Here is an 18,793-nt window from a genome sequence, read left to right on the forward strand (position 1 = left end):
GAAGCATATTTATGCGACTTTGTTAGCTTGTTTCTTTGCATTTAGTAAGTTAGTTTCTATTTATTATAGTGATTTAAGCTATTTTCGTGTGTTTGTGGGTTTAAATGGCAAAAGAGGCAAGAAAGTGCATTTTGGTGCATTTTAGAGCAATTTTGGGCTGGAATGGATAGCTTGCATATAAAGCAAGGCGGATGGACAAATTTGAAGTTCAAGAAAGGCTAGGAATGTGCTTAACATCTGGAGAAACAAATTTGGAAGCTTGGAAGAGAAGGAATCAGCTAAGAAGAAGGAAACATTATCCAAATTACCTTATCTTATCCAAACCTTATCCAACCGTACCTTATCTTATCCTAACCTAATCTTATTCCACCTTAATTCCAGCTGCAAAGAGAACTTAATTTCAGATTAATATAAATAAAAACCTGGTTCTAGAAGGCCTATCTCTTCTCCTAAAAGGGAGCCACAATAACCCTTCTAGAAGCTCTAGAATCTGCCGCAAGTTGCATCCTTGTTAGAGTGGGTTGTGTAATCCTTTTTCTACATGAATTTTCATCATATCAATCCCTCTCCAATCATGACAGTGTGCTATATCCCTGCCCTATAAATACCTCATCATTCTGCCGCAAAAAGAAGAACACACAAAAGAGAGCAATTGAGAGATTTTAAGAGAGTTTCAAAAGTGTGCCGCAGCAAGGAGAAGGAAGGGAGAAGCCTTTGTGCCGTGCCTATGGCCAAGCTTTTGGGAGTGCTGGAGCATCTCTGGGGTGTCTTTTATCCTTGTTTTAGTTTTACAATTATGTTGATTTCGTTGTTAATTTCTGCAATTATGTGGAACTAATTTCTTTTTAGCTAGAGACGAATTCGAAGCCATGGACATATGTTTTATAAGAATTGATTTCTTCTAGTTATTGTTTCGTAAAACATGAATGCGATTTACTTATCTGTTTGATTGATAACTTGTTCTTATGTGTTGATTAAGGATGCATACTTAGTTTTCATGGATGAATTTGATGCTAAAATATAAGGGAATTTCACCTAATCATTATGAACTTATATTTATAAGTAGTGGAGGTTGCTAGTCATAATCGTGTTACGAATGCCTTGTCAATGCTTATGATTTTCACAAAGCTTAATGATCTTTGATTATATCTCTATTATGTTGTTCATGTAGGGAACTATTGAAGAATAATTTGGTTGCCGATCCGTTGTCCATCCAATTCAATGAATTTAGAAAAATCTGAAAGTTAATTTGTGCTTCTCATGATTAAATTGGGGCATTGTCATTCATGGTTTATACGAATAATAACTGAAAATCGATTTGTATGCATATGTGTCATGTGTGGAGATGAACCCTCTAGCTAGCCTTTCACCTTTAAAACACCCAATTTCGTGTCTAACTTGTTTAGTTTATGCAATCTGTTTAGTTTAATTAATTTCGTCCAAAACCAATCCCCCTTTAATATTTAGTGTTTGAACTTAGTTAGAATCTATTTAAGTCTATTTATATTAGTGTTTTGAGTCAAGTTAAGTTTAAAATTCGTCCAAATACCCATTTAGTTCTTATTTGTGTTAATTCAGTTTCAATTCATTAGAATCTGTCCCCATTGAGTATTTTGAGTCTTTTTAGTTTAATTTTCATCCAAATCACTTTGTAGGGCCTATTTTGAGTCAATTTAACTTAGTTTGTGTGTTTTGAGTCTATTTGGCTTGTTTTGAGTTGTTAAAGTCTAGTTTTCTATTTTTGGGTCTAGTTTAGTGTTTTAGAGTTTAAATATCCCTTCTAATCCCCGGCCTAGAACGATCCTTACTTACACTTACTACAATTATAGGGTTTAATTTGTGTGTTAGAATAAATCACATCAAATTTTAGTGTCGTTGCCGGGGATTAGCAAAATTGCTAATCTCCCCTTTGTTTCTGTTTTGCTTTTCTTTGTTTTCTGATTTTGTTTTGTTTTCTTTTTTTTAGGTACTAGTGTATGACTCGACGTTCTCAACCTGTTTGTGCACATATATTGGAGTTTGACGATGATCTTGAATGAACTTTGAAAACGAAGAAGAAGCAACCAGAACCAAATCCACCTAGTTCTAGCTTTGAATCTAAAATTGAAGATGAAGAGGAGGGAGAACAAGACATGGCAATGGACAATCGAACAATCAAGGAACTTTCAGCCTAAGAGTTGGACAATGCCGTGCCTATTTGCATTCAATACCCTAGGGTAACTCCAGACAAGACCGATAAGTTTGAATAAAGTCTAGCTTGCTGCATCACATTCCCAAATACCATGGGCTGTCCATGGAAGACCCAAACAAGCATTTGAACGAATTTGAAGTAGTATGCTTGAGTATGACACCCATTAATGTGGATGGCAATATTTTGAAGATGAAGGCCTTTCCATTCTCTCTTGTGGAAAAGGCTAAAGATTGGCTCTGTGAACTAGCACCTAGAACCGTCACTTCTTGGGAAAGCATGAAGAGAGCATTCTTAGAGAAATTTTTCCCAACTTCAAGAGTCATTCTTTTGAGGAAAAGGATTAGTGGAATTCAACAAAGCCAAGGAGAATCCTTTCCAGCTTATTATGAAAGGTTCAAGACTTTAGTTGCATCTTATCCACAACATCAAATGAAGGAAGAGCTTGTAATTCAATATTTCTACGAATGACTCCTTCCACTTGATAGACAAATGCTAGATGCCTCGGCAGGAGGTGCTAATTCAATATTTCTACGAAGGGCTCCTTCTACTTGAAAAACAAGCTTCTAATTCAATATTTCTACGAAGGACTCCTTTCACAATTGAGACAAATTTACAAGAGAGAAATCAAGAAAAGTGCAGTAGTTTCAAGAGACAGAGAGAGATTTGAGTACCTTTTGAGAAGAAATTGGGTGAAAGGATAGCTGAGAAACTAGGTCTTCTTAAATCAAAGAGAGTAAAGTACGAGAGCAAGCAGCTGAGGTTTGAGGATGACGAAAGCACAATGCAGTCATGGCCACCAACAATCTGTCATCGGCAAAGTTGAGAGACTAAGAGACGAAGTGGGGTGGAAGTAGAATAGATGAGTTCTAATTGGGGTTTTCTTTTTATGTTTTTTTTTTTTTATTTTAATTTTTTCCCTCTGCCTTTAGTACAACAAATGGTGATGAATTGACTTTTCTCACATACCTAGGTCACCTAATCTTAGGTTATGTGAAGAACCCAATCTTTTTGTCACCCAGTGAAAATTTGGTGCCAAAAAATTTGTGAGGAATTTAGGGTTGCTATGTGATGAACAACATTCCAAAATTGTTTTGTATCCCACAATAGTATGTATGTGACGCTTTTTTTTTAATTCCTCACCTATTATACTAAAATGCAATGAATTTATAGGCATCACATAAAATGTCGTCACGTAATCCATGTTTTCTTGTAGTGGAGATTCCACCCAACACCAACAAATCTCTGATATCCCTCTATGTATATCTAGAGCAAGGCTCTAATACCAACTGAAATTAGTACCAACTAGAATATCTTGTACATAAAAATTATAATCCGCTAGATTGACTAGTCAATCACCAATTTCAATTCCCAAAAGCTATCCTAGTCAGCAAGGCCTCAATTCATTGGAAGTTATTAATGTGTCAAGTGAGCATGACTATGAGCACATACCATTTAAATGTTCAAGAGATATATGTACCATGTATGTGTATGTGAGATGTGTGACACAATATAAATAACTTTGAACACAAGATGTTTTTTGGCCGAAAAAACCCACTTCTTGGTTAAAAAACTAAGGACTCTCCACTGAGTCCAATCCACTAGTGTAAACAAGGTTCATACAAAGACCACACAAGCTAAATTACTAGATCCCTATCTACAGAGCAGCTTTACCTTTATGCAACCTTGCCTTACATGAGTTGAATTCCTTCGCTCTTCACGAAGTGGCAGCTCTTCCTGAGCTCTTCAACTTGTAGCACCGATATCAACTCAAATCACGAAATGATATGATGTTATGATATGCATATAAAATTTGGGTTCAAACGACTAGTCAGATTCTCCAATCAAACAGTTGAAGGAAAAATCTAACTTGAATCCAAATGCTTGGCCTAAAAATGGATTTAAAGCTTAAAACTAGACCAAGAACTTAATGCAAAACCTTAAGACATTGCAACCCTAATATACAATTATTGGGTGTTGAATGCATGAACTTGGTTTTGCAACTAGGGTTTCATAAATGAGGAGAAGGAAGAAGGTGGAAGCATAAATGCTCTATCTCTCTCTAACTTCTCACTCTAAACAATATGCACCAGCAAAAACCCAAAAAGAAAAAAAACCCTAGCTAGGGATCTTAACCCCAAAAGCATCAGTTTTTTTTTCTTACCAACTAAGGACACTTGTCATACTACAAACTGATCAGAAAAGATTAAGGGTTGAGATCTGACCATCAACAAAAAGTTGTCAGGAAGCCTATGTGGGCAGCTCTTAATTTGCACGTCCAGCCAGCTGAAAAGCAGCGAGCAATTCTGACTAGAAAACAACACTAAACAAAATGCACCAAGAATATCGACGTGAAATGCATATGTATAACCAAACCTTTTGAAGTGAAGTGAGCCACATCCTTGAATGTTTAATCCCAGAAGCAGCGGCCCATTACCAGAGAATGTAGTCTAAAACTAAATTGAGCATGTGGTACGCAAATACAATATTCGATAAGGAAATCCAAACTCTTAAGACTAGACTTTACAAAACCAAATAATGTGGTCAAGAGTATTGTGTTAGAGAGAGACCGTATTGCATTTGTAATCCCAAGCTGAATAGGTTCTCTACCTCTTCCGTTTATCTTGGGTAGCCATGACATACTGATAGGTGTCACTCATGGCTTGTGGAAGCCCTGAATATGTAAAATCAATAATGGCAGAGTTGAAATTAAGTTTCGATTCACAATATAGCTTGCCAATGGTCTATATTTTTCTTATGCAGATGAGAACCTATAAGATTAAGAGCTAACGGAAGTTCCTGTGCATAGGCTATTGCTTGTTGTGCGAGTTCAAAATAATTGCCTGGAGGTTCATTTCTTCCAAAGGCATTCAAACTTAAAAGCTCAAGAGCTTTCTCGTCCTCTAACTTTTAGACCTCGTATATCAATTCAACTCCATAAGATTCCAGCAACCCACCCTCTATCTTTTGTAGTTATGATCACTTTACGACCCTTACCGAACCAATCGACTTTAGCCAAGTTGTTTAACTGCTTCAATTCATCTACATCACCAAGAATTAAGAGAATCTTCTTTTGCTTCAGTAGATTCTCTATAAGGCTGATTCCTCGATGAGTATTGAAAAATTTCCACATTAAACCACAATTCATCTCATTTAGAATTGTGTTTTGTAGTCGGAGTAGGCCTCCGTGTTGCATTGATGTGTCTCGAACATCTACCAGGAACACAACTACCTTCAAACTTTTGTAGACAACTTTGGCAATTGTTGTCTTGCCTACTCCAGATGTCCATTTCCATCAATACCTAAAAGCTTTTTCACCTTTTGTACACAAGATTGTATTCCAACTGGGTGTTTCGCAACATTCAAATATGTGCCATCAAGTACTCGGACTAAGATCACCTTAACAATGTCGTTGATTATTGTAGCTTCATAGATACCAGTTCAAAACAAATAACACAATTAATCAGTGAATTTTTTTTTCTTTTGCTATATTTTATACATGTAAAAAAAATATAGAGAGAAATATTACACGATATTAACCGAAAGTGTACTTGAAATTTTTTTTTCCATGTTTCTATCCATAATGTACTAGTAATTACTAAATCAAGTATGTGTCGCTTGCTAAAGATCTAAAGAGTAAAAAGCAAACACAAAACTGAATTGATGACATTATTGTAGGAAATTAACTATATAAATACACGGTAAGGGGAAGAAATGTACATACTCTCCCTCTCGGAAATGATGTCCTGATAAATTTGCTATTTCTCTAAGAGCACTTTTCCACATGAGGACCTTCTCCTTGTTGTCCTTGAATTTGCTCTCAAGTTCTGCAAACACGCCATCGAAACTACTCGTTTGATTTCATACATGGGATGGATTCACCTTGTAAAAAATTGGCAAAACTATTTGTTGCTTTGATTCTCTACATTGAAGGATCTTGACGAGCTCATCCAAGCGCCACCTTCAAGATGCATAATTTTTAGAGGATATGACAAGAGAAACTATTAGACGATATGGGATATGAGGTGACTGCCACCCTATGCTACCATGCTGCCAGATTTTATGTTTCCTCTTTCCATGGGATTCTCTGTTAAGCCTAATCCCTTAATTTGAAGAAGATTGACATCTAGATGACTTGTTGATAGTTGTGTGCTAGCTACTTACTGCACTCCCTTAATTTAAGGAGTGACAGCTTTAGGGGTTTACTAGGTTAGTAGGATTTGCCAAGGTAGGGTTGCTTGTAACCTTCTACCTTATTATATATCCCCTCTTGTACATTCAATCAATATATGAAAAATACATTTAACAAACTTAAAACTTCCACATGGTATCAGAGCAGTGTCATCCTTGACCTGTTTGTGCCCTTTTTTTTTTCCACTGTTGTTCATCTTTAAGCTCCAGTTATGGTTGAAGAAAGTTCAATAAACCTTGGGGGAGAAAGCTCACAAAGCTCTCCCTCTTTTGCTTCAGATACTGAGATAAATACTAATCTGCGTTTATGCTCAGTTTTGCTGAATGAATTCAACTATCTCCCATGGTCTAGAGCAGTGTTTCTTCCTCTCGATGGAAGAGGAAAGCTAGGGTTCATCAATGGAGGAGTTGAGGAACCCTAGCCTTCTACCCAAGCATACGAAGCACGGTTGTGCAAGGATCAACAAGCTTCTCAACTAAATGGAGAAACATATCGCTAAAATCATTAGGTATTCCGCGTCCTCACACGATCTGTGGAAATTTATGAAAGACATGTATGAGAATCAAAATAATTATGCACGAGTGTTTCAACTAAAGAGGGACATTGCCAGTCTTCAACAAGATGGAAAAACCTTTGTGCAGCACTTGGAAAGTCTCATGACTATGTGGAATGACTTAGATGTTTATTTACTTTACACCATCGATGCTGCAGTTCCTCTGAAAAGGGCTAAAGAAGACAAGATATATTAACTGCTTACGAGTTTGAACTCGGACTATGAGGATCTCAAAAGTCACATCCTGATGAATGTCGAACTTCCTTCCTTCAAAACGGTGTGTGCCACGGTTCAACGTGAGGAAGCTTGAAGAAGGGTGATGAACTTGGAGAAGAATTCGAAGATTTTTTAGTCAAGAGTCTATGCTCCCAAACATAAACCCTCAGACAGCAAGCCTTACAAGGGTAAAAATCCACATTTGAAGTGCAGTTACTGTGACGCTGTAGGTCACGTGGAGGAAAGGTGCTGGATTTTGCACCCCGAACTGAAATCTCAGTTCAACAAGGATCACAGAATGACTCCTTCAAGGCAGCTCCACACTGGCTAAGTTAAACCTCAGCATGCAGTAAATCACAGTTATACCTCATTCCCTAAGAGCATTCAGGACTTCACTTCAAATCCTGTCTCACTCATAAATGACTTTGCAATATACATGCAAACCAAGGGACATAGAGAAACTACAAAAAGCTCAAGGGGTACAACTGAAAATCCCATTGCGCTACTGGGACAGTTCGCAGGTTTCCTTACTGAAAATGAGAATATACCAAGAAGCAAAGCTTCAAGTATTTTTAGTGCATTCACAACTGCTCTTCACATTAGTATTGAACATGATTGTTGGATGATCGACGCAGGAGCCACTGACCATATAACAAACAAAGCCTCAAACTTACACAGTTTTCAAACTTTGTCAAAACCCTCTCATGTGTCAGTTGCTAATGGAAAAAATGCCATGGTTTTGGGCGTGGGAAAAGTAAAGTTGCTTTCAAACAACCTTGAGTCTACTGCATTATTTGTTCCTACCTTTCCTTTTCAACTTCTGTCAATAGGAAAGATCACTAGAACCCTAAATTGTCTTGTCACTTTCTCACTAAGTAGTGTTGTGTTTCAGGATTCTCTCACCAAGAAGACAATTAGTGAAGGGTTCTTCCTTAATGGTCTTTACTATCTATGCAAGAAACCTCATCTAGTCAAAGTTTTTCAAGTTAATTCAATTCATTCCAATGACCAACAAATCTGGCATCAAAGATTACCCCATCCATCAAAGACTGTTTTGCTTAAACTCTTTCCCAAAATGTATCAATCATTTGTAATGTGTGATACATGTCAATTCTCCAAGTTTACTAGGCTCCCTTTTAGTTCCTCAATGTCTAAGGCTAGCAAACCTTTTGAACTTGTACACTCCGATGTTTAGGGTCCAACTATTGAATCTTTTGATGGATATAAATATTTTGTTATCTTTGTGGATGATTTTTCTAGAACAACATGGCTATATCTGTTAAAATCACAAAAGGATGTCTTCACTATGTTCAAAGACTTTCATCAACTTGTCATAAGTCAATTTTAGTCAACCATTCAAAACCTAAGAACCGACAATGGCACTGAGTTTTTATCCAACAATATAAGTCAATATTTGAGCTCTTATGGTATAGTTCAAGAGACAAGTTGTGTGGGAACCCTACAACAAAATGGGATCTCTAAAAGAAAGAAGAGGGATTTACTTGAGAAGACATGTGCATTGATGTTGCATATAAACGTACCAAAGAAATTTTGGTCACAAGCCATTTTCACTACAACCTATTTAATCAATAGATTGCCTAGTTATGTTTTAGAGTTTAAGTCTCCTTATGAAACGCTTAAAGGAAGACATATAACTTTATCACATTTGAGAGTCTTTGGCTGCACGTGCTTTTTGATGTTCAAGCATTGCACTGTGACAAACTGGATGCTAAGGCTGCAAAGTGTGTTTTCATGGGATATTCATCCACCCAAAAAGGTCACAAATGTTTTCATTCTATTAGTAGCAAGATGCTTGTGTCTAGGGATGTAAGATTTAAGGAAACAGTTCCCTATTTCTCCAAGGAGGTTGCTCACTCTCAAGAGGGGGAGCTAATGTGTGATTTATTCCCATTGCCTGCGTGCATTGATCACTCAATGCACTTGGATCCAGAAGCCACTAGCAATCATGAACAAGCAGAGATTGTGAGTGAAACTACTCATGTGTCTTCTCAACCAAGAAACATGAAGGATGGTACTGAATCTACTCCAGATGAAAGTCACGAAGAGGCTTCCACTTTACCTCCTACAAGGCGCAATCCTGTGCGTACTCGACAACATCCAACAAGGCTCCAAGACTATGTCACCTTTGCTTCCAAACACCTCATCACTAAGGTGCTGAGTTATAGTCGTGTTCACCCCAATCATGCCACATTCCTGGCTGAAATCTCTCATCACATTGAACCACGAACTTTTCAAGAGGCTCAACTAATTCCTGAGTGGAGAAATGTAATGAAGGATGAACTTTATGCCTTGGAGAACAATCAAACATGGAGCATTATGAAGTTACCTCCAGGGAAGAAGGCTGTTGGGAGTAAATGGATCTATAAGACAAAGTTCAAGGCTGATAGATCAATTGAACGTCACAAGGCCAGATTGGTTGCACGTGGTTTCACTCAAATATTTAGGGTAGACTACAAGGAAACATTTGCTTCAGTAGCCAAAATGAACTCCATTAGGGTTCTTCTTTCAGTTGCTGTGAATTATGGTTGACCATTGTATCAAATGGATGCGAAAAATGCGTTCCTTCATGGGGATTTAAAAGAGGAAGTATATATGTAACTTCCACCAGGTTCTTCTCAAGGTACAAATGATATGGTGTGTCGATTGCACAAAGTAATCTATAGTTTGAAACAATCTCCATGTGCATGGTATGCCAAGTTGAGTTCAGTGTTAAAAGTTGATGGTTTTGTTTGAAGTAATGCGGACTCGTCCTTGTTAGTCGTAAAGGATCAACTGGAATATTGGTGGTTCTCATCTATGTGGACGATCTCATCATCACAGGTGAAAATGAAGTTGAAATTAAAGCTCTCAAGAAATCTCTCAATCACACATTTGCCATAAAGGACCTGGGGAGACTAAAATACTTCCTTGGCATTGAAATGGCAACATCTCAAAAAGGTTTGTTTTTAAATCAACACAAGTATGTTGTGGATCATCTCACTAAGACTGAATTACTTGATTGCAAGCCTGCTATCACTCCCCTTGATAGTAAGCTAAAGCTTGATCTGGATGAAGAACTTCTCACCGATGTGAGTCACTACCAAAGGTTAGTTGGAAAGCTTATATACCTTACCATAACCAGACCTGATATCACTTATGTTGTGAGCCTGGTTAGCCAATTCATGCATACACCATCTATGAAACATCTTCTCATTGTCAAAAGAATTCTACGCTACCTCAAAGGCTCTATTGATAAAGGTATTATTATAAAGAACAACCATTCCACTCAAATCAGTGCTTACACCGATGCACATTGGGCAGGAAATGCAATTGATAGGAAGTCTACCATTGGCTATTATACGTTTGTTGGAGGAAACATCGCCACATGGAAAAGCAAAAACAACAAGTTATTACATGTTCTAGTGTGAAGGCTGAATATCGTGCAATGGCATCGACAGCATGTGAGTTAATTTGGCTCAAAGGGTAACTTTTAGACATGGGATTCTCTAGTTCTACTCCAATGTCACTCATGTGTGAAAATCAAGCAACCATGCATATCACTACTAATCCCGTGTTCCATGAAATGACCAAACATATTGAGGTGGATTGTCACTATATTAGGGCACAAGTTCAATCCCAAGTTATTCAAACCATCTATACTCACAGTCATCATCAACTGCCAGATGTGTTCACAAAAGCACTTCCTTCAGTTCATTTTTAGCGTCTCCTTGACAAGCTTGGCTCAATTAATTTCCTCGATCCAGCTTGAGGGGGAGTATTAGACGATATGGAATATGGGGTGACTGCTACTCCATGCTACCATGATATCAGATTTTATGTTTCCTCTTTCCATGGGATTCTCTATGAAGCCTAATCCCTTAATTTGAGGAAGACTGACATCTAGATGACTTGTTGATAGTTGTGTGCTAGTTACTTGCTGCACTCCTTTAATTTAAGGAGTGACAGCTTTAGGGGTTTACTGGGTTAGTAAGATTTGCCAAGCTAGGGTTGCTTGTAACCTTCCACCTTATTATATATCTCATCTTGTACATTCAATCAATATATGAAAAATACACTCAAACAAACTTAAAACTTCCATAGAAATTCTTGACTCTTCAATTGCTTGGAGAAGCGCTGGTGATATTTCTTCTCCTTGTGTAAGTTGGCGATCAATGACGGTGTTGATTCCCTTATCATCCAAAGCTTTGTATAAATGATCTGTAAAATTAGTGTGTGTATCCTCTCCTCTAAAACTCAAAAACACATCATATCTCCATGAAGGAGGCAAGGAATAAGAAGAGGCAAGTTGATTGGCCATAGGAGAATTAAAGCCAGTTAAACTAAAGAAATAGTCTATCAATGAATTGGAATATGCAGTATCATATGGACATTGGGCTCTCTTGTTATATCAGTTCTCATGCTTTTCTTCCTACTTACAACCTTCCAATGTGAGTGTCGTCAAGTTGAAGGAGAGGAAAGTCAATTCTCATGTTTTTCTTCCTGCCAACCACCTTCCAACGTGAACTTGGTTAAGTTGAAGGAAAGAAACTTTCCTGCCAACTTTATTTCCACTTATTGAGTATTTTAATTGCTGGGTTATGGCATCCAATGCAACAACATATGTACTACACATATGAAAGCACCTGCAAAATACCTCGCATGTGTGTCCGTAAACAAAGTATAATATAATGAAGAATGAAGTTTTCCCAAAGCCTAGTTGTTTACACATATGCAATGCACCGGCCGGTATTTGAAAGATTATATTGAAATTGTCAAGATCTAGCCATACAAATCTAATAATTCAAATGTTTCTTGCATCTCATACACAAGTGTGTCCTCATCCTTTGGCCTTGTATTTTTACTTATACTAATCATGATGAGTTTTCCATCCTTGTATTTTTACGTATCAATGTTGTTGGAAGTGGGCATTTAGCCCGTCTCTCTGATAATTTACATCCGTCAGGTGTCAGGTTTTATCACAAAAGGCTTTAGTATTAGTTGGAGTGAGGTTAAAATATTTAAACTCTTCTTTCTTTCTTTCTCTAGCCGATGTGGGATTTCAACAAAAAAAAAAAGTGTGTTAATGCAAAATGTCTATGTCTCACATCTTTAGGATGATCATTAAGATCACAAAGGTATGATTAACCCAGGTGTCTAATCAAAACCTTGTTTGGTTACCAAAAACCCAATGGAAAAAAGTACTCTTAACCATAAAAAAAAATTTAAAAAAAAAAAAAAAAAAAAAAAAAAGAGTACATCAAGATCATGATAATATACAAGACACACCTTCTGAGTTTAGAAAACTCCTCAAGAAGCATAGACAAGTTGATTTGCCCATAGGCGATTTAAAGGCAGATAAGTTAAAGAGAAGAGCTACTCAAAGAATTGGAATATGCAGTTTGGTATGGGCTTACAATGCAATGCGGTCTTTCTCTAATACAATACTCTTGACCACATTGTTTGGTTTGATAGTTTATTCATGTCTACTATCCAATGTGATGCTCTTACTTATATGATTACCTTGAATGTGATTTGGAATGACTGCCTAAATCTCATTCATACTCTGGCTAGAGATTCTTAATCATATCATAGAGTATTCTCCCTCAAACGGTTTGAAGGTTAGAGATCCCTTGTTGCGCATTCACTTGTCTCCATGGCTAAGTGGCTTAACCCCAACTATGCCGTGGACACCCTTTGAAGGAGTGACTTTGACATAGTCAAGGATCAAGGACCTAACCACAAGACAACTATGATGCCTCAGGTCAAGGGATAACTTTGCATTATCCCAACCATGAGTTCTCATGTGACATGAGTATGAGAACTCCTCATTGATCACGTTCAGTGGACTCATTCTCTATTGAGCACCTACATGCTTGTCTTGGTGTCAGTCACACTAATGGCTTGAGACTAGTCACTCTCTCTAAGAGAAAACATAACACGTACTAATCTTAATGGACTGTCAATACCCAATTGGCAATCCTATGATCAGGAACTTTTAGGATATGTATATGAAAGAGAATGGTCTCATGTATCTAATTTCTTTAGATCACATTCTCCCAATTACATATTCCTTGGACTTATCATTTAAGTATATAACATTTATATGAGATGACTAAACAATATTCTTTGCCCTTTATATATATATATATATATATATATATATATATATATATTAAATTAGATTAGTTTAACATGTGACATGTTCGTGAAGTATCATCATATGATTGGCCTTTAGGGCACATTTACAACAATCTCCCACTTGCACTAGAGCCAATCAGTTTGGTCATCAGTGATGATACCTCTTCTATATTCATTTCAAAAATAACAGAGTAGTAGGCCTAGACAATGGATATCTATATGCTATCTATAGAAGCAACCTTGGGAATAATGACGTCACCATTATACATGATTCTCAATCATGTGGTTCAGTCTCCCATTTGATTTCGAATCTTGAAGAGACCTTGATTCCCTGGCTTGAGCTATCGCCCCATTAGTGTTGTAGTGTGGGTACACTAGAGACACTTTCTGGTTGGAACCAAATGGAAAGTTCATAAATGAACTTTCCCATCCAAACAACATTGTTGTAAGCTTCTATATGGCGATATATTTTGCATGATGGAACACACTAAAGTCATTACTTATAACGTTTCCACCCAAATATCTCTTTAGTCATAATAAAGAGATATCCAATTATCTTTTCATTCAAAACGATGAGACATCCAATGACGGATACGATATTAGATTCATAATCTAATATATTTACGCTTCTATTGCTTTACTCTAATTCTTCCTCATTCTTGAGGAATCTATCCTTTAGTATTCCTTAAATACTTAAGGACTCACTTAACAGTTACCATGGTTCTGATCCTAGGCTTGCATTGATATTGTCTTGTACCGATCTTGACACAACTCATATCAATGTTTTTCATGCAATATGCTTATAGATAAATCACCTTTTTGCGTATGCATAAAGGATTATATTTACACTTTATGCTTCTTTGGGAGTCAAAAGGGTACATTCCCTTTTAGAAGGGCAACTCCTAGTTTGACTGGAATTGTCCTTTTCTTTTGAAGTTTATCATTCAAGAAACTTCCCACGTCCATAGTCTATCATTAGGGATTGAGATAATCCAATTATATCTTGAAATCTATCATTATAGATTTCCATCCTATGTATATAGACTATGTCTCCCATATACATTCTATCATTTATAGAATGTTTAAAGTCATAACTTTAACGAAGAAGAATTCCTTTCATTTCCAAAATTAATATATCATATATATGTTCAAATTTAGGAATATGATTAACTCCCACTAATCTTTTGTAAATCTAGTAAAACAAAAGATTCAATTACATCTTTATGAGAAATCAAACGATTTGATCTTTCTCTCATAAGATGCTTATGGCTCCCACTAGCTTGCTAAGATTCATGATGGATGTATCTCTACAACTTACACGTCTTGTGATTCCTAGTTTTAGGCATATATTATCAACACTATCTTGATAATGGTTTCGGAAATCCATATTATGTCGAAACATTGAATTACCGTTTAGTTGTAGTTAGCAATCCTCAAATTAATAGAAACCAAGACTACATCAAAGATGGTTTCTTCCAAGTCAACCAATCTCTTTGATTGTAGTCATCTTAAGCTACCAATTAGCTATAAAGGTTTCACTATTTCGGGTCAAATGGTACTATACCATTTCCTTGAGTATATGTTGTATATACACTCAATGTAGTCATAAGGATTTTCATTCCTATTTCTTTCGAATTAAGAGGTGTAACTCTATGACATAGTCATAAAATTCAAACCATTCAACTGAGAAGGTTTATAAATCCTTCTCGACTACCTTGGAGCTAGTGATGTAGGAATTAGGTTGTTATATTTGTTGATTATCATCTTGTCTCTCAAAGAACCCATTCTTTGTGTTCTATCTCTCGTTCATTTGCTCTATCTTAGGCAAATCCTATTGTAGGATTACAATGAACTACCCAACAAATAACATTTATTAGTTAGTTTATAGAAGTGATATCCAAAGGTTAATTTAAAGATATCCCACAAGATTGTTCTCAAACAAATATTGCTTATTAGCACACAACCCCTAATCTTAACACGATTAAGACTTGTCTTTCTTTCCAACTACATTCTATGGAGTCATGAAAATTTTGGAAGATCTTCTAATTGACAAGCATAATGTCTTAGAAGTATATATCCTATATATGGGTAATTGATAACATCCAACGAACTACATCTTTTTCGAGTTCGTTTTTCTCCCAATGGAGAAATCCATTATCTTATGATGCTACTTTCCTTGATATCTTTCAAGGAAACTCATCTAAAGTAGCAGTTTTCCTTGGATCAAATCTAAGGAGGTAAATACTTTAGACGCCTTACTCATCAACTTACATTCTTGAATTCTTTGAAACCTTTTGCAAAGTATTCAGACTTGTGTTTATTCAAAATAAACGATAGTCCAACCGAGAGCGATCTTTGGTGAATATCATATAACATGAGTAGTATTATGTTGTGGACAAGTGCCACTAACATCTAAGTGAATTAACCTCAACAACTTTGTGATTCTTTCTTCTTTTCATAAAGAATAAAGATTTGAACATTTCACCCCTATACAATTTTAACAAGAAGGCATTGGATCCAGATCAAACGATCCAAAGCATCCATCTATGACCAACTTGTAATTTATCACAACTCAATGGGATTGGTCACTACCTTGCAACCTTTTGGGTTTTAAGCATCGTTATATTCTAAATAGTTAACACTACCACATCATCTCTTCTATAGAGACAATCAATTAGATTACAATAATCCAATCATTCATTAATAAAGAACAATGTTTTGTCAAACAAAACATTCATCCATCTCTTATAATGATGGAATTAAGTTCCTTTATTCAAATTGAAATGTAAAGGCAATCTTTGTTTTCTATTTTCTTTGGTAGTTCATATGAGGAAGTAAGTACTATCTGCTTTCACAGAGATCTATATTTGATTCACGTTCCGAATGTGAAGTACTTGCTCTTCTCTCATTAATCTTCTACTTCTTATTAGCCACACTTTTACAATGATTGTCAAACATAGTTACTAATATAGAATCAAATATTCAAGTGGAAGAACCTACTGTTTTGAACCTTTCAAGAACATTTTATAACACCTTTGAAAGGTGTGTTCTTGACACTTGCAAAACATTTCTTGCAAATACCCCTTCCAATGTCTATCCTTTCATAAAGAAAGTTTGTTCCCTTGGAGTTTTTCACCTTCTTCATTTGACTTCTCCTTTGACTACAATAGTCATGGTCCCTAAACTCCCACTATCTATCTTGAAACTTATTTCAATTGTGTTATACACATCAAACGATTTGCAGAGTGTGTGGTTATTGTTCACTATATAGTTTACAATAAACTTAGTGAACCATTTGGATAGGGACTCAAAAGTGAAGTCCTTGCCTAGTTTTCGCTCCTGAAGTGGTTTAACACTTCAACACTCAATGATTCAAAATCATCACAAGTCCATGTTGATGGACTATTTTTGTCAATCAACCATTATGTTCTAAACATAATTACAAACTTTCAAGAGTTGTTCAAGGCAACTTTCATTTCTTCATACAACAATTTGTAAGTGAAGAATCATGGCACATAAAGTGTCCATGCCCTTGTGCTTAGTTCTTAAGTTCCTTGTTCATTTAACAAACAAACAAGCACTAGTGTTTGCATGAACTAAGGGTTGTTCAAAGAAACTCTTATTTCTTCATACAACGATTTGTAAGTGAATAATTATAACACTAAAAGTGTTGTCCTCTTTATGATAGACTTATCTAACATGTTCTTCCAATGATACATTATCAATGGGAAGATTGTGAGGATGAGACTACATATATATATATACAATCCATTCAAGACAATCTATGGGATTGTGATACCAAGTCCTGAAACTAAAGCCTTCTGCTTTTCTTTGTCAAGTTTTGGATAGCGTTTGCAAATATATCGGTAAATAAATACATAATGAATATAAATTGATTGATTTTAAGCTATATGATCTAGGTCTTTAAATCAAATAGCACCACCCACTATTTTTGGCAAATTCCATATCCCTCATCGGAATTCGAGAGTTTTAGAGAAAACTCTTAGTAGGGTATGGGAGCCTCACTATTACCAAGCCCACCTCACAATGATATGATGTTGGCTAGCAACAATAATAATGAGAAAGTACGCTTACTCATTTACATCTCATGTAAGTACCCATCTTATTTGGCCTCTAGAGAATGATGCCTCACAATGATATGATGTTGGCTACATTGCACTTAGTTAAGTCATTCCCACCATGCAATTTAGGTCTCATCACATACTATCATGTATTTTAATCTCATTAAAACAATTTGGTCCTATTACAACTATTGGTCCATGTGATTGATTTAGTAGTATATGGTACTCTGATAGGAGCATATTTATGCGACTTAATTGGCTTGTTCTCATGCATTTACGTTGTGTTTCTTTAGTTATTTTAGTCCTTTATGCCATTTTCGTGTGTTTCTAGGTTCATATGGCTAAGGAAGCAAAAAGAAGCAATTTGGAGCATTCTAGAGCATTTTTGGGCCAAGATTGGATAGTGCAAGCATGGAGGCATGAGGATGGACGAATTTGAAGGCTTGAATTCAGTTAGGGAGCTACAAGGGGGCCTAAAAACCTTATTTCTAGAAGGCTTTATCTATTCACACATGGTGCCTAATTCCTACCTTGTCCTAGCCGTCCTACCTTGTCTCCTAGCCGTCCTACCTTGTCACTAGCCGTCCTACCTTGTCTCCTAGCCGTCCTACCTTGTCTCCTAGCCGTCCTACCTTGTCACTAGTCGTCCTAGCTTGTCACTAGCCGTCCTACCTTGTCTCCTAGCCGTCCTAGCTTGTCTCCTAGCCGTCCTAGCTTGTCTCCTAGCCGTCCTAGCTTGTCACTAGCCGTCCTACCTTGTCTCCTAGCCGTCCTAGCTTGTCACTAGCCGTCCTAGCTTGTCACTAGCCGTCCTAGCTTGTCTCCTAGCCGTCCTACCTTGTCTCCTAGCCTTCCTAGCTTGTCCAAGCTACACACATTTATCCTTTATGTGTTTCATGTTTAGAATTTCTGGTACAAAAAACCTTTTGGTTTCAACTAAGTTCAAAACCTTTCCTAGCCCTATAAATAAGGCTTTGCAGCAAGGCACTGGGGGATCACTCATTCACCCAATTTTCGTCCATTCATCTAGCCACACCACTCTACACATCCTAAAATCCTAGAAACACAATTCCAGCCAAACACTACACCTTGCCGTGCCTATCCTCCATCCAATTCCATAATCCCTGATCCTAAAACACATCCCAACCATCCCATCCACCTTTGTGCCGTAGTAAGGAGAAAGAAGGAAAGACTCTTGGATGCTCAAGCTTCGTCGTTGGTGCATTCTAGGTGTAATTTGTTTTATGATTTCAATGTTTAATTTATTTTCCTTTCATTTTGCTATGAACATGAGTGGCTAAACCCCTATTGGTTAGGGGTGATTTCGAAGCCATAACTATGTGTGCAAGTTGATTTGATAAATTCCAGTTATGAGTTCTTGAATCGTGAATGCAATTGGCTTAACTGTGCGAGTAATAACGTAT

The 18,793-nt window shown here is 36.7% G+C and overlaps 1 pseudogene; it reads right to left on the reverse strand.

Annotated features, from left to right (window-relative positions):
• Nucleotides 1-5,337: 5,337 nt before the first annotated feature.
• On the reverse strand, nt 5,338-11,467 carry LOC137719910 (toll/interleukin-1 receptor-like protein; annotated as a pseudogene).
• Between the last annotated feature and the right edge of the window lie 7,326 nt (nt 11,468-18,793).

This window comes from Pyrus communis, chromosome 16 (genome assembly GCF_963583255.1).
Source record: "Pyrus communis chromosome 16, drPyrComm1.1, whole genome shotgun sequence".
NCBI lineage: Eukaryota > Viridiplantae > Streptophyta > Magnoliopsida > Rosales > Rosaceae > Pyrus > Pyrus communis.